This window comes from Protopterus annectens, chromosome 1.part1 (genome assembly GCF_019279795.1).
Source record: "Protopterus annectens isolate FY-2018-M chromosome 1.part1, PAN1.0, whole genome shotgun sequence".
Taxonomy (NCBI): domain Eukaryota; kingdom Metazoa; phylum Chordata; order Ceratodontiformes; family Protopteridae; genus Protopterus; species Protopterus annectens.
Genome location: NC_056726.1, coordinates 1,895,916,581 through 1,895,937,134, shown reverse-complemented (window position 1 = coordinate 1,895,937,134; position 20,554 = coordinate 1,895,916,581). Strand labels below are relative to the sequence as shown.

Below are 20,554 nucleotides of genomic sequence, written 5' to 3'. Positions count from 1 at the left end.
GGGGCTGTGAATGACATGGGAGTAGCAGAACGAGTTAGCCAACCAAGCAAACATTCTGAAGGGTCAGTGGCATGGAATAACATTAAAATTAATATTACACAGTGCATAGTGTGTGCTGATGCACAGATAACACTGTTAAGTGAGTCTCAGTTGAAGAATAACATCTGTATAACAGCAGGTCTGAGTGGAAAAGACAGTCAGAGAAATCAACTGACTAGAACATATTGTTGGTTCCTTAAAGGGCCAGTATGATCAGATAATGGAAAAAATACAGATGTTCTCTTTAGGTCTATGTTCAGTCTTGGAATGAGACGTCCATAGAACCTCTGGTCATCAAACTTAAAGCACTGAATGTTCACTGCCGCTAATGTTCAATCATCTGATATTTTAACCAGGGAATGGAGTTTGTTGGCCAGCATTAGGAAATGTGCCCTTTTCACCACTGTAGTGATCTCGGATATGGTATATATATAAGTATGGGGGTGTGTGGGGGGTGGGGTGTTTGATATACTGCTGTGTGTGTTTTAGTATGGATGTTGGTCCACTGTTCCCTGGGTAAAATATCCGATGACTGAAGTTTGCTGAAGTAAACATTCAATGTTTTAAGTTAGAAGAATAAAGGTTCGATGGGTTTCTCATTCGATGACTGAACATAGACCCATTCTCCTTACATTATCTTCATCTTCATTGCTATAATAATGTCTGTGCAGTGCCACATAAAAACAAAATAATTTACTTTATTCTGTACCAAACTCTCTTTAAGGTGGAGTCATAATGACGTGCATTTGTGGGCCAGCTATTGCTTTTTCTTCCCAGAATGCAGTAGATATACACAGAAGGCATCTTTCTTCAGGTCCCCTCTCCTTTATTCACATTGAATGGGAGTACTCAGAACTACTACAGAGTCTTAGAATTTATTAATTTTTCCCAGTTGTTATTTGCCATTTTCATTTTCTGAGTATATGGCAGTGAGTCCTTTAGTTTTGCAGCTACATCCTAAATTTACTACATTTCTAAAGGCTGATACAGGATTTTATCTCCTAGTCTGTCCTGTCAGCCATAACAATTTTTTTCTGTTTTGTTCTTCATGGCTTAAATGCCTTTTCACATGTGACTGACACCACAAAGCAGCCTAAGTGCCCTGCTGTTATGACGTGTATGAAATCAAAGCTTGAAAAACTGTAGAAAGATTAGTTAATTATATTATTTTATGTTGCTTCTGTTAATTGATATTTTGAAATATGCTTTCATTTCATGGCACCGTTTTTCAGTAGTCATTGGTAAGAGTAAACTTCCATCTGATTATGGTCTGAGACTTCACTGCATTCGGTGTAGTGTACCATAACTGTTCTAGTAACAGTGATTAGGCATGCAGTCAAGGAGGTCATTAAAAAGCCTAGCCCAACTTCCTGGTTGCCCCAAAACACTGCCTGAGTAGGTTACTTGCTCAAGGGCACCCAACAGGCAGAAAGAATCAAACCCTATACCATAGGAAGAAGATCAGTTTTAGCTCATAGCCTTGACCATCTGAACTAACTGTCAGACCATCTAAGAAGTTTCTGGATTTCTACATGTGATGCTTATGGCCTGCATTTAATGTAAATTAGCTTGGTTTTTGAATGGATTAGCAGGGACAAGGAAGAAGCAAGCATCTTATGGCAAATTTCCTACTCTTCGGATGGGTGTATGGCAGGTGTTCTTTGAGGGACTTCTAGAACATGGCATAGGTTTTCATATATATTGGAATATGCTTGAACTGCAAGTAGGTGGTTGCTACTCATGTCATTCTATACACATTCCTAATAGGTTCATAGGTAAATACGAGGCTAACTGCCCTCACAGGCCATTTTATGCCTAGCTAATTTCCCAATGGTGAGAATCAAACCTTGTACCTTGTACTTGTGATGCTTGCAGCCTTCATTTAGTTTAAATGCACTTAGATTTTGAATGTATTAGCAAGGACACAGAAGAAACAAGTATTTTATAACAAATGTCCTTCCCTTGTGAGGCGGTATATGGATTCTGCTTTTTGCAGGACTTGTTCATATCATATATATTGAAAGCAGGTATTTAGATGCTAGTAATGTCACTGTGTGTATGTCCCAAATAGGTTCATAGATCAATACTAGGCTAGCTGCCATTACAGGCCATGTTATGCCTAGCCAGTTTCCCAAGGGTGAGAATCAAACCTTGTATCTTGTGTTTGTGAGATGAATTAAACTATCGCTGATACTGTTAGCTAAAAATGATAGACACTGCTGACAATATGTGGGGTCGGGGAGAAAAAAAGTAATGTAGTTTAACAGGCCAAGACACTGAGATTCAATGCAAAGACACAGTTGTCTTTTGACAATGAATTAGTGTTAAGTTTATAATTACAGATGATAGAGCAGCCACTGACACAAAAGTCAACAGAGTTGCCTCCAGAGGATATAATTCATACGTTACTATATTGTTATACCAAGGTAATAACAATAACAGCAATAAAACTACCTTCCATGAAGAATGCATTGTACAAATTACAGTTGTGACATAGCTCTCCAAATAAAACGGCACATTTCTTTATAAATTATATATAGAAAGTATATAAACTGTAGTGACAATAATAATTTCAATGAGGTTATTACTATCTGCCAGTCATCAAGGAGTCCCAACAAGAGGAAAAGAGAAAGAGACACTTTAATAAATGTCACGTCACATATGATGGGTTCCTTATCAGTTGAATGAGTTTTCAGAAACTCGAAATTCATGTGGTCAAGACCATATGATCGAGTTTTTGAAAACCCAAAGCTTTTGAATGGATATCTCAACCTTATGAATTTTGAGATTCTCTAAACTTGATCATCTGACATAGATCTCATGCAATGTACTGATTTCAGAGCTTACAAAGAAATGGCAGTCAAATAAAAGCAATGCAATTTCAAAAGACAGTTTGAAACAAAGTGCAATGGTAGTGAGAATCTTAACTGAATTCTGTTTACATTGCAACCAAAGAAGTGTCTGCTGACAGCAAGCTGTCTCCATCTAGGACTAAATGAGAGCTGTTTATTAAGTCATCACTTTGGCAATATTGTTTTGCCCACTTTTATCTTGTTTGTGACAGAATTAATAACAGAAACAGAAATAAAACAATGACCCCTATGGACAAATGTATAAGTCTGCTAAGAGAGATGCATATAAATTCTACTTTTAGCATGCTGTAGCACAGCAACTTTAATGCAAAATGGTGTATTCTGAAAATACTAGAATGCAGTGGCATATGAAGAACAGAAGTTTTTCTTAATGGTTATTTCAGAAAATAAATGACTTGTGGAAATATTAAAGCAGCATCTCAGAAGACTACGACAAAGATAAATTGGCTAGTGTAAAGCTGATGGTCCCAAGCATTTATAGCAGTGTAAGGCTGCACAACCTCCCAATACATATGGGATACAAATTATTTCAGTTTATGTTTGAGCTCACATAAAGGTTTGCATCTTTGCCATCATCCCATTCGCAGATCCTGTATGTCATGCGTGTGAGTCAAAGTACTTGGCAGTTTTGCAGCGAACACATCATTGAGAGTTTGCCTTTGCTTTCAAGATATATGTGTGGTACCCAATACTGGTGCCAGAGAGGAAGAACGAAAACTGAATTGATAGGTTCATAGGTAGGTACTAGGCTATCTGCCCGAGGGCATTTATAAGCCTAGCCAGAGTGTGTTGGCTTTCGGTGCTCCATTGATTAATTATAGGTTCATAGGTAGGTACTAAAAGTTTCACTTGTATCAAGATTATATTACCCCAGATGGGACTTGAACCCACAATCCCTGGCTCAGGAGGCCAATGCCTTATCCATTTGGCCACTGGGGCCTGATATTCCTTTATATCTCTTAGGTTAAGCTGCTAGGTAACAGAAAGTAAGATAGCAAGTAGTTCTATATAAGATCAAAAGAGGTTTAAGCTTCACAAAAGGCAGTGGAGGTTTGCTGTGAGAAGTATTCTATAGACCAAGCAGTTGCCCATGTTGCTTTGTAGAAATGCATAGCAAAACTCTGTAAGCCTATTACTGTCCTTCCTGGTGACACTAAGCACAGTAGGAATACAGCACAGAAGCCTCATGGTACATAATGACAACTACGTATCTCTTCTGTACCCCTCTGATGCTCCTAGATATATAATTGCTGTGCACACTACATTGCTTCAATTTAAACCACTGCTGGTGTGATGTTTTCAATTTGCTTACATGTTCTATCCTCTGATCCTGGCATGCTTCTTCTCGAAAGGGGTGACTTGTCTCTTGTTCTCATGGTCATGACTGAAGAAAGAGGAGGAGAGGGAAGATGATGGGGAAGAAGATACAAAAGAGGAAGATGGAGAGCGGAGAAGAAGAAGAAGACTTAATTGACATCTGCCAGCCTTCCAACACTGCTGGTCTTCTACAACTGGAGGTCTTCCATTGTTTCTGATAGGCTATGGCCTGCATTCCTGACAGCTTTTAAGATACATAAGATGCTTTTTAAATAACTGTCTGAGACTTAGTAGACCATAACTATCTGAGACTCAGTAGACACCTGCAAGTTGTGTGTGGCAGAACAAAACTTCTAGTTTATCACTACCAACATTGGATGTAACCTGTAAACTTTTGTACCCACGTCACTGAACTCAGGGCCCTAGTTCTTCAGCTTAATATCTGCTATAATACCTTACAGCATCATGGGAGATGATGATGACAGGGGTTGTCATCATGGCCGACCTTAGGCATAGAGCAACTTGGCAGCTGCCTCAGGTGCTACTCTCATTACTCGGGTAGGGGTGCTTTTCAGGTATAAGAAATGCTGTAATTCTTTAGTATTAATAAAATAAATAACAGAAAAACATCCCTACCAGAGCAGTGAAATAGGCCTCTATGAAGGAAGCTCTATTGATTTGGCCATTCAGTTTGTTGGGTAGATCATGGGTGGGGCAGAGCAAAAAAATTACATGCAAAACTGTGACAGTCAAGTGAAAAGCATGAAGTAATGTTTTTCTTTCTTTTGTTACTGGCAGACAACCACATCGTTTGGATGGCTGAGGCTGGATAGTCCTCATCTGTCTCAGATTTTGTAGAAGGTGTCAGAATTTTATATAGTATGCTTGCACTGACCCTTATCATACCTCATACATATTCTAATTTCCATAGAATGTCCAGATTTTTGCCTCATAGTTTTGTTTTATTCAATGTAAATTTTATACTTTTTTGGGAAACCACTTAATACCAAAATGCTGGAACAGTTGATACATTCTCCTACCAGGGGTATGAACATCCTTGACCTTGTACTCAGAAAACATGGGGGGGGGGGGTGGATGTTCCTCACCCAATGTAATGTCTTGACCAATCAGATCTGACCATAAAGCTTGAAATAAAAATTAAGTCTGGGGAATCCAGTGAAACAAAAAACCTTTAGGAACTATTCTAAGGCTAACCTCTCTCTACTAAGTGACACTTTGACTAAATTCCAAGCACCCCAAAACCCAATAAACACCATAGCATATGCTGACCTATTTACAAAATCTCTGTACAGCCATATTCATAGCTGTATTGAGCAAGCTGTGCCCCCTCGTGTAAAGAATAAGACAAACTCAAAAGACAAGCCATCCTGGTGGAATCACAATATAAATTGGTTATACAACAAAAGAAAAAAATCTTCACTAAGTGCAGGAGGAACAAAGTCATACATGCTAAAAGCCCCATAAACAAATTAAACAGGCAGGTAAGAGGATTAATTAATACTTCAAAGGCTAAATTTGAAGAAAATTAGCTTTACATGTAAAGGCCAGCCAAAAAGCTTTCTACAGCTATTTTCGTAATCTTAGGGGAAATAGGCAACAATGTTCAGAACATATTGTAAATGGCAACACCCACATTGAACTTGAGGTCTTTGCCAACCTTTTGGCTGACCGGTTCACTTCAACATTTTCCACCCACTCCCCCAGTAGTCCAAAGGTAATACTGCATACCACAATCCTCCCAACCATTACTATGGAACAGGTCATCAATGCACTTTTCAAGGTCAAAAACACTGCATCTATGGGCCCCAATAACATTCCTGGATGCTTAATAAATAGCATGAAACATGATCTCTCTGGTCTAATTGAAACACTTTTCATCTAGAGCCTACAGTAAGGTTTTGTGCTCAAGGAATGAAAGATGGCTACAGTCATTCCACTGCAAAAAGGAGGTTCTACCATTGACCTGGGAAACTACAACTCCCTAAGTCTGACCTGCCTCATATCTAAAACCATGAAAAGAATCATCATGGGCATGATAAATGAAGACCTAAATAACATGCAAATGTTGGACCTATCACAGTTCAGCTTTGTTAAAGGAAGGGCATGCCTATTAAATCTTGGTGGACTTTTTCTAGAGGGTCACCAGAGCATTGGATGAAGGCAAGACTGTGCACAGAGCTTACCTTGACTTTGCCAAGGCTTTAGATGCACTACTCCACTCAGACATTATAGGTAAGCTCAGTAATTTAGGTAAAAATATTTTTATCACCCACTGGATAGCCAGCTGGCTTACTGATTGGACTCAGGAAGTCAAAATAGGTGAGTTCATCTCCATCATAACGCCAAACACTAGTGGAGTCCCCAGGGCTCAGTACTGGGCCCACTCCTTTTCAGCATCCATTTCTCTGAAATGGAAGCAAATGCTGAAGGTTTATGGCTGACTAGGTTTGCAGATAATTGTATGCTAGGGTTTATCATCAACTTTCCTGCAGTCACTGGCATTCTTCAAGAAGGCTTATCTCTGACTAGCAAATGGTGCCAGTGCTGACCATCTTGGCTAATTACCACGTTGATAATATTCCCCTAAAAGCTGACCCAGTGGTCAATGATCTAGGAAGGCACATAGAAGTAGCCCTACCTTTGACCACCACTTAGCCGCAGTGGTGAGGAAATCCTTTTATGTTGCACAAGTTAAAAGTAAAGGCATGGCATTTAGGTCCAAAAAGGTCATTATCCCACTGTACTCTGCCCTAATCCGACCAATCATAGAGTACACTGCTCCCTTTGCTATGTACCTGACCAGGCATATGCAGCAAATAGAGCAACATCAGAGGTTCCTTATAAAAAGAATATAAGCACGAGAAACCTGTCTCATGCAGAGCACCTTAAAGCCCTTTCTCTCTACTCAATCTCCTATAGATTGCTGAGGGGTGAACTATGCCTGTCTTACAAGGCATCCACAAATCCCACATTTATGAATCTCCTGCTTATTCATAAGTCAAACAGTACCAGAAATACGAGGTCTGTGAACCTGAATTTTGTCTGTCACTTAAACAGAACAAGCTGGAGAGACAGATACGTGTCCCAGAGACTGACCCTCCTATGAACAGGCTTCTTACCTATTCTGTGCATCACTGCAAAATTGTATTGATTAGTAGAAGACAAAGCGATAGCTTAAGAGCTCCCACTCACTCTCTCTCTCTATTCTCTCACACTCTCTTTCTCTCTGTCTGTTACCTGTGACATTGGAACATTCAGAATTCATTCCTTTCACAAAACATACCAACAACATGTTCCTAAATTGTGATAGTAAGTAGCGGGATGCAGTGTGACTGTTCTCTAGTCCATTGTTTACTTACCACAGACTTATCTCCAGTTCTTAAAGTAACTTCATCTGAGCTTTACTAATATAATCAATATCCATTTGGTCTCATAACCATCCAGGTGTCATCAGCTTATTACTTCTGTACATTAAATTAAAGTTGGAAATGATACCCAAAATCCAGAGGTGTGTTTAGGCTAAACTCAAGAGATGAGAATGAAGAAGGACTTCACTGTAGTGATGATACATCCAGCAAAGAGGTAATCTACAATTTGTCATATTTTCCACACATCTCACAAACAAAACAGATAACAGCACATAGTATCATAGCTAAACACACCTTACACAATACATCTTATGGTCAAAATAACACATCTAATACAATTGTCAGAATAAGACTTAATTATAGAAAAGAATGTCATAGTAGATTGGAAATACCCTTCAATGCAGACAGCATTTAAGGGACCTCTGGAATGATGACTTGGTTGTGTCAAGCCATTTCTACTTCCGCTCTGTCCTGAAGATGTTTAGGTTCATAGACTGGTACTAGGCTATTGGCCCTAGGGCCTATACAAGCCAAGCCGTAACAATTCCCTGGCTATTTCTTACCACACTGTTTAGTTCCCTGGACCCCTGTCTAGTAGTGTGACTGACGTGATCCCCGGGGTGAATTTCCTTTCTCCCATCCCATCCCACCGTCAAGGTTCCTTCTGAAGAGGGCCAAGGAGGCGCTCTGCTTGACATGTATGGGCAGTCTATTCCAGAGTCTGGGGAGTCTCTGGGTCAGGAAACTATCCCTCCAGCATATTTTGTTTATTGTGATGACAAGGTTTAGATCCCTGGAGCAGATGGCTCTGAGGGATTGAGATTTCTTTAATTGTAGCATGTCCAACAGCTTTGGGTTTGACATGGCCTTGTATGTTAAGCAAAGATAGCCTCTGAATAGATGATATGCAACAGAGTATAGCTGGAGTTTTTTAAGGTGGTCAACAGAGGGCATCTGCTGTAGGGCTGTGATTCTTTTAGTGAGGTATTTCTGTGGCCTTTCCAATTGTTGCAGATGTCTTGAGAGGTAAATACCAAATGGGGCATTGTATTCTATAATGGGGAATGAGTACAGTGGGACAACGACCACCTTTTTTTCTGGATGAAAAGCCGTTAGTGATGAGGTGTGCCACATAGAAGGATTTCCTGACTGTTGTGGCGATGTGGTTATTGAAGGTAAGACCACTGTCTACCTGTGTCCCTAAGTCTCTTAGCACACTTTTGCTGTTTAGTGTACTGCCACCTATGTGGTAATTCACGGGTACATGTTTTTTCCCAAAGAGGATAACTATACATTTCTTGGCATTGAGCTTGAGCCCATGGCTCTGGCACCAAGCATCTGTTTCTGTAAGGCCCTTTTGTAGAGTATCCACATCATTTGGGGATTCAGTAATGGCTCCTAGTTTGCAGTCATCTGCAAACTTTGTTAGCTAGAGTCCATTAGTGTTGGCCTGTACTTCAGAGAAGTAGATGCCAAATAAGAGCTGTCCCAGGACTGAACCCTGAGGTATTCCACTTGTCATTTGTCTGGAGCTGGATTTGGAGTCTGCTACTTTTATAGTGTGGGTTCTGTCAGTAAGCCAGTTGGCAACCCATCGAGTGATGTAGGAATTAATGCCCAGCTTAGTAAGTTTATCTATGATTCCAGGGTGGGGGGTGGTGTCAAAGGCCTTGGCGAGGTCCAGATAAGCTGTGTGGACTGCCTTACCCTCATCCACGGCTCTGGAGACTGATTCAAAGAAGTCAATCAGGTTCAGGAGACAAGATTGGCCCTTCACAAACCCAAACTGGGAGGGGTCAAGTGTTTGAAGGTTGCCAATATCTTTGTTTATAAGTTCCATGATAATACGTTCCATGACCTTGCAGATCAGGCTCGTCAGACTGATGGGGTGGTATTCCTGGGATCCAGGGTGGATCCCCCCTTGTGGAGTGGGATAACTGTAGCTGTGAGCCACTCAGTGGGCACAAAGCCTGATGTGAGGGTATGAGTAAACATGACACTTAGGTGAGGTGCCAGTTCATTTTGTAGTTCATGTAGTACACAGACCAGGATGTCATCTGGTCCCATGGATGCTGTATTCTTAGCTTTGGAGAGTGTGTTTTTTTTTACCTGTGTGGCCATTATTACTGGAATTTGGCAATCTTCCAGTATTGAGATGGGCCATTTAGGGTGTGAGAGAGGAGTGAAGTTGGCACTGAATCGATCTGCCAGGATATTGGCAATATCCTTGGGATCAGTATATTTAATGCCATTCTGCTGTAGCTCAGAGCAGATCTTAGCATTGCCATTTAGATTCTTGACATTGTTATAGAATGCCATGTGGTTGTCTTTGGAATCTTTGGCAATTTTGTATTTGTAACTAGATTTGGAGGATTTTACGAGGGATCTCAGCTTCTTAATGAGGCTGGTAAAGGAATTTTTTGCATCATGGGATTTGCCTCTTTTCTGCAACAGGTTCTTCCTTTTGTTGTAAAGTTTGTTTATGGCAGGGGACCACCAGATTGTCTTCCTTTTTTGGAGGAGAGCATCTTGGTTCTATTTGGGATGGCACGATTCATGCATGAGTGGATGTGCTCGTACAGTGCCTTAGTGTAGGACTCAGCAGTTGATCTTTCAGTTCCTGTCTGCATGGGTGTCATGAAGTTTGTCACTTCTGACTTGAGTAGCATGAAGTTGGCTTTGGAGAAGTTTTTTATGGAGGTTTCCTTACTGGGGGGTGGGGATGGGATGTGGATGTCAAGGGTGATTAGCTTATGGTCAGACCTGACCAATGAGGTGGTGACCATAGGTGTGGAGCATCAATTTTCCATGTTGGTAATGACAATTGTCTAGGATATTGGAGCCCCTGGTGGGACTATGGATTAGTTTATCCAGGGCGTTGGAATTTATGAATTTCAAAAACCATTGGGCAAAGGTGTTGGTACACGAGTAGTTTTCCCAGTTAATGGCAGGGTAGTTGAAATCACCCAGTATTAGGGTGTTTGGTTGTATCTTAATATTTTCCAGTATGTTTAGAAAGGTGTAGTGAAAATCTTGGGGCATGGTGGGGGATCTGTAGCAAGCTACAGTTTGGATTACAGTCTTACCTAGTGTTAGTTGCACCTGGATAATTTCAGATGCATTGTGTTGGGCAACTAGCCTGGTGGTGTGAATATCCTTGTAGAATATGGACACTCCTCCACCTTTAGTGTTTCGGTCCTTGTTTGGTGGCCAAAAAGTGTGGTAAGAGTTGTAGTCTGGTATTGCAGGGGTGCTCTCTGGAGCCTTGAACCAGGTCTCAGTTACTGCACAGATATCGATGTTCTCCATTTTTAGGAGTGCCTCGAGAGTGTGCATTTTGAGGTTTAGACTTCTAGCATTTAGTAGCATTACCTTCAGATTTTGCATGCTTGTACCTGTTACGGTGGCGGTTTTGTGCTTTGAACTTTGCCTAAAAAAGGCACTATAGGGGTGGCAAGAGCCTTAGCCAGTAACCTGAATCCCAGGGGTGACAGGTGCAGACCATCTCTGGCAAAGCATCGTGTTCTGTCGATCATGTCGTCCCAGGCAGACAGATACTGGACCCCTTTGAATGACACCAGAAGCTTGGCCAATTGTTGAAGTCAATCATTTTGTCCTTATATTTTGGTATCTTTCTGGGTGAAGGCAGGATGCTACTCAGGGCTAGGGTCATACCTGCCTGGGCTACATGATCCGACAGCTCTTCCATGTCTCTTTTCAAGTAGTTCAGGGATGTATGTCTCAAGTCATTCATTCAAACATGGACAATGACAGAGTCATATTTGTACTTGTTGTGGAGTGACTTGAGTGCATGCGTTATGTGGTGGATTCTGGCACCCAACAGGCAGCTAACTGTAATTTTCTCCTTGTTCAGCCTGTTGAGTGGGACATCAGTGTGCCTGACTATAGAGTCACCTATGACTGAAGTGTTAGGTACGTTGTCTTGACTTAGGGGCTGTTGCTGGGTTGCACACTGGTGTTGTGAGCTATGTGACACTTTGGTTGTGATTGGTGTTTGTTTGCATTTCAGCTTCAGAGGTCCTTGTTACTTGGGCAGGTTTGAACCACCATGGCATTTATTTCTAGTTTACTACCCACCTTATGCCTTGTGCATTGTTGAAAGTGATATTACAGTCGCTGTAGTCTGTATCTCAAGAATTATGCCTACACAAGCAAAGTGGGGATCTGACAAAGACCTAAAGGAATTACCAAAAATCCTCTTTAAAGCAGAAGTCAATGCTTTAATGGTAAAGAATTAGACACAATAACTCAAAATTGGTCACAGGAAAACACCATCATTTATCCCAGGTTATTAGGACTTCAGGTTTACAATAGCGAGCAAAGAGTAATATGGGGTACTGAACCTCAAAGAAAGGATTCTGGGTAGGTTATGCTCCCAGAAGATATTCATTGATGAATGTGTTGGTTTTGCTGCCATGTCAGTGCCATTAAACATGTATGGAACCCCCCTGCATTGTAATGATACCAATAAAATATGATGGAATCCTTGCCAACCTTTAGCTTGCGGTAAGTGAATTTACTGTCCAGCGAACAGCAACAGCTTGAGTGAATTTCATTAGGTTAATATTTTACAGAATAAATTATTTTATGATGAAAAGTCAATAAGTACTTCTAAAAGTCAGAGTCTTTTGAGTCAGCTTAGGGTTTGGGTTGCACTCAGGACTGAGGCTGTTGCTTTGGTTATTATTATTATTATTATTTTGACTTTCGTTTAATAATAGGGTTATATGGTATGTAGGCAATAGTGAAGACTGTGCCTTACAAGAAATACTGTAGAAAATTATAAATGTAGGTCATCTGTGCATTTTGTTTTTGTGAATAATGACTGTAGACCATATATAATTACTGAACATTTTTCGGTCTCTGATACACTTTTCTCCCTGGGCCTCTTCTGAAAAAGGCATTTTGTATACCCAATTGGATTATCCTTATAAACAAGTGCAATAAATAAATAAATGAAATTTGCTTGAGCAGTCATCACTGGAGTGATGACAAGTTTGACTTGTTAGTTTTTAAATATTTTTTTTTATTTCACTGCCAGATGCAGGACAAATCTGCGTGGGGGGGGGGGGCTTATTTGATCTAGTCTTTATGATCATGCTGCAGTGGTGTTTATATCCTTTGTTAGTTCACCATTAGCGAATGCAACTTTTATTTTTAGCCATTTATTTGTTTGTTTGTGTGTTTTACATGGGAATCTCCACATTTTTTTTCAGAAAAGGACTGGGGAGAAAAGGTCCTGACAAATGGAGAAACGGTGAAAGGATACATACAATATTATATACAGAGATGCTGATGTAAGGGTTAAAATACTGTAGTGAATGGAGTGCTGTGATTATTCCAAAACTGGGAAAAAAGATAAACCTGTTACACTCTACTGTAATGTGTGACCAGACAGTAACAGCACTTTCAGAGGTGTATAACAATTGTTACATATCCCCCAAAGTGCTGCAATGGTTGGGTGCAAGAGAAAGGATGTTCCTTTGGTCCTTTCATTTCTTTCCTTCTATGTCCACTGAAGTTTACAGATGTTACTCTGCAAGTAACTTATTTAAATTAGGGCAATGTTTAAAAACTGCCCATGACTTTTTCCTTACTTGTGGCCTATGTTTTTTTTTCTTCTTTTGTAACTGATAGTATATGGAGTAGATATGACTCCATGCACTACAAAGCGTTATGGTCGGGTCTCACCAGTCATAACAAACTGTTATGGATTCTCGATATGCATGCCAAGATTCACTTTTCAAACTTTTCTCTCAAGATGAATTTCTAGGGATCTAGTTCTCACATACATAGTAATGATCATAACCGTCAATATTATAAATACAGATTTAATAGCAAAGACAGAAGGAGAAAGAAACACACACACAGACACACACACACACACACACACACACACACACACACACACACACACACACACACACACACACACACACACACACACACACGTATTTTACATAACCTACTCATACAGTGATGCTGAATGTGTTCTAGTATATCTTATTTTCATTAACATTAAGGTGTAAAGGAATTGTTGAAGGCTTCACTGTTAAAAACTGCAAAGCATATAATTACACCTGTGTTAAACATGCATGTAATTTCTCTGAAGGGCATTATCTTTCTGTTATTATGATTGCTAAAGAATATTGGTGAATACTTCATGTTATACTAGAATGTTTATCAGACAGGCTTGTTCCTGCAAAAATCAAGTATTTAGGCAATGGAAGATCTACGTACTGGAACTCTGTTCTAAATAAGGTTATTATACGAAACTTGTGTGCTGCATTTTAACGCACACATCATTTCATTCTCTGGTTACTTACTTAATGCATTTCACCGTACAAATGGAGCCAACATATCGGTCCTAATTCCAGTTAAACTGAAGTTAGTAGTCTTTAGTGAGAAATGCAATACATTAACACACAAAGAAAAAATATAAATTCAGACTAGCTCAAGAAACAACACAAAATTGTGAAATTTGGTTGAACTATGTTAACACCAAAGGAAAAAAGAAAGGAATGGTTCAGACATGGTTAACTTTTACTTGAAAGTAACACAAATTCAGCTGATCATCTCACCAATATATTTTACTTGTATTTTGTATTACTAGGGCAATGACTAACACACATAATACGTACAGAGTTGTAATCAGATATGTACATAGAAACAAGGCAGAATGTAACTTATACAGTGTAATATAGAAACAAGGTGTACTAGAGTATAGATGCACAATGTACAGTAGAAACAAATGAGTGCAGGCGTTATTGTAGTACATTCAGATATGCATTTACATAGCAGTAGCTCTGACAAGTTTTAAGCTGATGTATTGTTTGACTGAATAGCCAACATTTCTGAAATAACGTACCGTTGAGCCATTAAACTGCTGCTCTGATATTTAACAGCCAGGCATGCATTCATTCCGTTTCTATAATCGCACAGCGAGTCATTATTTTGTACTTTCTGAGTTACAACATTCCAGGTTGTAGGTTTGGTTTTCCTACTTCATTCACCTCCTCCTAGTCTGCAAGCCCAACTTTGCAGCTGAGCACCATTCTTAGCTAGAGTGCCTTATAAATAGCTTTTTATCTAACTGTTAGACAAATGTTAGCATTTAATAGTTTTAAAATTAAATTGTTAAGTAAAAGAAGTGGTTCTGTCTTCAACAGACAGCCGTTCAGCTTTTTGTATAATGACACAGTTATTTTGCCTGCTATGAGGTAAATGGCTGAAACTTAATATCTTGTACTCCACAGTTTGTAGGAGACCAGTGGCATATGGTGATTGTAATCCTTTAATTAGAGTTGAATACAGTCCTGGGAAGTAAACTAAATGTCTGCAGTCCTTGCCTCTGTCATCAGTAAATGTGATATTTTGCATGAAACTTTCAGATGGTTCTCTATGTTGCTAATCTGCAGTTTTGTGTTTTTGGTCCAATATTATGTCTACGTTTTTCTAATGGAAAGGAACTGGAATGGTTGCATTTTCAGGATCCTAAATTGAAAATGGGGTTGCATTAGCAAGTTGTTTCTGGTTATCAAACATCATAACTGTAGATTTCTAAGTGCTAAGGAATGAAAGACAAAATGTATGTATTCTACAGCTGAGCATAGTGGTAATTTATCTGCGAAGGAGACTGACTCAAAAAATAATCAGTGAAGCAAAGCTAAGCATAATGGAATTCACCTGAGAAGGACTCCTCCCAAAATGAACAGTCATTGGAGCCATTGTCAATGTAAGCCCCTGAAACAGAAACTGTGGAACATCTATCTTCTGCAAAAATATGAAAAAAATAGCCAAGGGTGTTCAGCAAAAGATACAAAAGCAGAAATGTTACCAAATCAATGACACAAATATGTAGGGAAATAGAGAGACCACAATTCACAGAGACTGTAGAGGAAATTTTTTATTTTAGTTAAGTAGCATTATTGATGGTGTAGTGGTGTAACGGTTTGCATTACTGGCTTACACCAAGAGGTTCTCTGATTCAGTTTTCAGCTGGGGTGCCTTCTGTGTTGAGTCTGCATCCTCACTGCATTTATGTAGGTGGATTGGACACTCTAAATTGGCCCTAGGTGTGTGTGTGTGTGTGTGTGTGTGTGTGTGTGTGTGTGTGTGTGTGTGTGTGTGTGTGTGTGTGTGTGTGTGTGTGTGTGGTGCACCCTCTGTGGAGGGCTGGGCCTTGGGCTACCAACCCAATCCCATAAAACCTGTACCTGCTATAGAAACAGTGAGTATTGAAGTGTGCTTGTTGCCCGATGTGCTGAATGCATGGGACCGAATCCAGGAGGTAGTATTATTGCTAAAATGAGATAGGAAAATGCTGATGAATTTCAAAGTTTCAACCTAAAATATTTGGTACCCTCACTGAATAATTATTTAGCAACCATCTTCATTTCTTCCCTCCCTTCCTTACATGGGTGCAAGACAGCACAGTTGTGATATTTTAAAAGCAGTCAAGATATGACAAAGTAGAAGTAAGTGTCCTTGCTAACTTATGTTAAAGTCTTTTTACAGGAATAGTGATAAAGATGCTGCTGTCCAGTTCTTTGCGGCCGTGACTCCCTGCTTTCTTGTTTGTACTAGTTTAAATATTAGCAGCTTCTTGTCCTGCTTCTTGTTTTGGGAATGGAGTACATTTTCTGCTTGTTAAACCAGAAAAAATTATGCGATGTTAGTCAACAACTAGAAGAGAGGAATAACAGATGTTAACATACCCAAAACATTCAGTTATTCACTTTACTTATTCTTTTATACGTTTTTAGTTACATGGGTAGTGATTCTCAGATGGACCCATTCCAGCCACAGGCCTTAGAGATACAACAGAAATAATAAAGGAGCAACGTTAGTACACAAAGATGTAAACACAGGAAAGCTGAATAGCAGACATTTCAAAACTATATGCATAGACTAACTAAAGGCTCGAGAAGTATTGTAATGTAAGTTGTCCTAACTTTGATCAAGAATACCACTGTTGCATTAGCTTTGCTTTTGATGCCAAAGTCAAAAGTCAAAGTAAACTTTATTGTCATTTAGACTGACACATGAGTGCAAGCTAAATGAAATTTCATTGCTTTGGGCTCAATGTGCAGACCAAAAACTTATAATAAAAATATAACAATATAAATATAAAAATAAGACAGAGCCTATTTTCAGTGGAGGCCGAAATGCTCCAGACACATTTCTTTGTAATGTGGGAGGAAACCGGAGTACCCAGAGAAAACCCACACAAATGCAGGGAGGACATGCAGACTCAACACAGAAAGCACCCCAGCCAAGAATAAAACCAGATAACCTCTTGCTGTGAGATGGCAGTGCTAACTACAATATGAGGCAAAAATCTAGACTCTGTGAAAATCTGGGTCTATGACAAGTGGCTATGTTCCAGGTGCTCAAAGACTATTGTTTCACAGCCAGTGACAAGGGCATCTCGTAGCTAGAAAGGGCTGCTGCTTACATTCAAACTTGGCTACATATTCTTATCCAAGTACAGTATCCGATTTCTGAGAAGGCAAGAGTGACAGCTGTGAGGAAATAGTAGGGGGGTGGGGGGAACATAAATTATGGTTTCTGGCAGTAATCAGGAGCTAGATTTAGGTTTAGGCTTCGGGAAGTTTTCAGGTTTGGGAGCAGAATGGGAGCTTAGGGTTAGGGAGTGATCAGAAGCGCTAAGTTTAGGAAGAAGGTTGAGAGATTCAGGATTAGATAGTAGGGGAGTTTTAAGATTAGAGAACAGGAAGAGAATTTAAGAATAGGGAGAGATTGTGAACTTCAAGCTTTGGGAGAGTGACGAGAGTTTTTGGTTTTGGGACCAAGAAGGGAGTGTAAGATTTGGGTGCAGGAGTGGAGTTTTATGGTTAGGGAGTGATCAGGGACTTTTGTGTTAAGGAACAAGGGAGGACTGTGTTTAGGGTTAGGAAATGGGTAGTAGTTTTAGGGTTAGACTTAAGGCTCTGATGAGGCCATGCATTTCAGTAGAGGTGGGTGGTGGGAGGGCTTGGTAATTAACTAGGATCTGGCTAGTGGAAGTTAGAGTACTTTCCATTAAAAACAAGTGGCAAAGGGCAAGTGTGACACGAGCTCCTGAGATAAAAACAAGGATTCCAAAATGGTGGTCATCTGAAAACACCCTCTCCTTATAGCTCCCTTTCCAGCTATTAGGTTATATACTAAACTCATTGAATTCTCGATTATAAACCATATTTATTTAAATCTAAACTCTGAAAAAAGAAACTGAAAACTGAAATTTACATCTTCTCAGGGAATTACTACTATAATTCAACACAAGTAATCTACAGTAAGGGAACATCGATTCTACATGTGGATCTTAGAGGCCTGCAGCTTTCAGCACCACAGCAACTGACAGTACCCTCCAGAAAACCTAGTCAAGGATGCCGAAGGAAATTGAAAATATGGACACTCAAACCACTAAAGCAAAATTTTCTGCTATCTCAAACTCACCAGAAAAGGAAGCAAAAAGACCTAGATCTGCTAAATGCACTCAAGAACAAATAAAAATCCCAATGAAACAGAAAGGTGAAGGAACACTACAGATTGACGAGCTGAAAAGCGCCCCTCTCCCACTGCACTCAGCGATCCAAGAACTGTCGGAAAAAATGACTTCCTTTGGTTCTACAATAAATAAAATAGCAGATCGATTGGACCTAGTTGAAGATAAATCTAAATCAAACGAAATAGAAATTGAACATTTAAAAGCAGAAATTCAACACAGAGACAAAACATTGTCTGACATCCAAACTAAGTTGATATAATCATGATATGAATCATATCAACTAACCGAAACTATCACTCAAATTTATTTTTAATAATCTTCTACAAGTGAATAATTCTCCAACTAAATATACCATCGAAAGAGCGCACAGAGCTCTACGGAAGCAACAGGCATCTGCACCCATGAGGCCTATCTACGTTAAAATGCTTAACTTTCAAGATGCGCAAAACATTCTTATAGCTTACAAAAAAATCAATTAATTTCACTTGGAACAACCAAAAAAATCAATATTTCACAAGATCTACCCAGTGAAATTAGAGAAAAAAGGTGCAGACTCTCCCCGTACTGCACTGATCTTATTACCCGAAAAATAAAATTCCAAATGAAGTTCCCACACTCACTATCTTTTACCTTTAAAGAAGCGAAACTTAATATGCCAACACCTAAAGAAGTGGACATAATTTTTGTGAAATGCTTTGGCTCAACGCCCTCCACTCACTGATCTCTCTAGAGACTTGTGCCTGAAAGTATATGACGCCATGTTACTCTCCATGGTTCTTCTGGTGCCAGTTTTCTTTTTTATTCAACTGGAAAATAACAAATTATTAAGTTCCTGAACTGGTCTGAAAGCTATGCTGATGGGACCATTTATACTGCTCTTAGTTGCCCTGGGGATCTGTAAACCATAAACGCAGAGGTAGATTCTGAAGGTTGCTCACCTAAAACCGGAAATACAACAAATAAACTTCCACCACTTCTACGGAGGAGCTCCAATACCCAAAACATCGGAGATGCACGATGACTCAACTTCGCAGCGTTAAGAACAACGGAACTCATCAAAATGACTTGTTTAATAGGTGCGAGAGGTATTTATTATCTAGATAAGCTCTAACTTGCTATTATGACTTGATCAGACTGGGACTTATGTGCTCTGCCTGTGAACATGAACCAAGAATGCTACCCATACATTTTAAAGAGAGCTAAAGGTTCATGATGAATGTACTGTACTCACTCTTATACGTCAACTGGCACTTAATAAATATTAATTTGCATCTTTGTGCCTTGGTAATGGATACGCGATGTATATCTACTTTGAACGCTGCTCTGGACGTAATAACTACATGTGCTCATTCTTCTCTTTTTAAGAATTTGATCTTCCTGATGCTTCCATCTTAGTTGTACTTACTTATTATCTTACTTAAGATAGTAGTAGGATATTCTATTTTTAATACCTGCTCTACAAAACTAGGTCTAAACTAGGGATAGTGTAATTGCTCAAATAAAAATAGCACAGCACCATGTCTAAGAAAACAGGAAGTCATATTATGAATAATAAAAAAGTGAATCAATTTATTGGTTTACCTAATGCAGCTGTTATACGGGTGGTAGGGATCCATTTGGAACCTTATCAGATAATCGCAAGATAAGCAGGTTCGTACTTTATATGTCAATACACCCTTACCTCTAAACTTATTTCTGGGGTAAGTACGATTAGCTGTAAAGAAATTATGACATATGCCTACTTGTCACATGTGTGCCTGGATTTAGTCTAAATATACTGCATCTCAAAGAAAATGCCTCACTCAGGACCCTCCTGACCAGGATGTATAAAATCTAATACCGTTATAACCACAGTAGGGGGCCAATGACGATTATTAGACTTTGCCATTAAGCATATACTACAACTTGGTGATTATGCAAGTGACTTTACTCCTCCCCTAACTAGAATGAGTCCCACTGAAACTAATATGTTGAAAAAAGAAAGGCAATGATTCTCATTGGGGAAATCTGGAATGGATTATTTCCATCACATATTATAATGCAATACCTAGTGTATATTGGTTCTGGAACCAACTCAAATCCAACAAACCAGAAGCTTAGGTGAAACGAGATTGCTATTACTGGTAAATCCTTTCTGTCATGGTTGACAATGGTGTCAGTTAGGAGACTATACCTCACACCACTGCTTGAATACTGATCCAATGGTATAAAAATAAATATGTGACCCTGCAGTGCATCCCCTTAAACAATAACATAAATTTACCTCTAGGTTAAAATAAATATTATTTAGCCTGGAATACTGGTGTTCTTTCTGTATCATTAACCATTATGATTGCTCCGACAACTGCCTTTAGGATTACATATTAATCTCACTTCTATGGTTACCGGAAATACCCTGGCTT

General features: G+C 39.4%; 1 protein-coding gene and 1 non-coding gene across 2 annotated transcripts in view; one reads left to right on the top strand and one right to left on the bottom strand.

Annotated features, from left to right (window-relative positions):
• The window catches only part of PTPRU (protein tyrosine phosphatase receptor type U), a 4,710,560-nt gene that overhangs the window by 564,370 nt on the left and 4,125,636 nt on the right, over positions 1-20,554 (top strand). The window lies entirely within an intron of this gene.
• Positions 3,779-3,851, bottom strand: TRNAR-CCU. Its single transcript has one exon. It is a non-coding gene; the product is annotated as a tRNA-Arg (tRNA).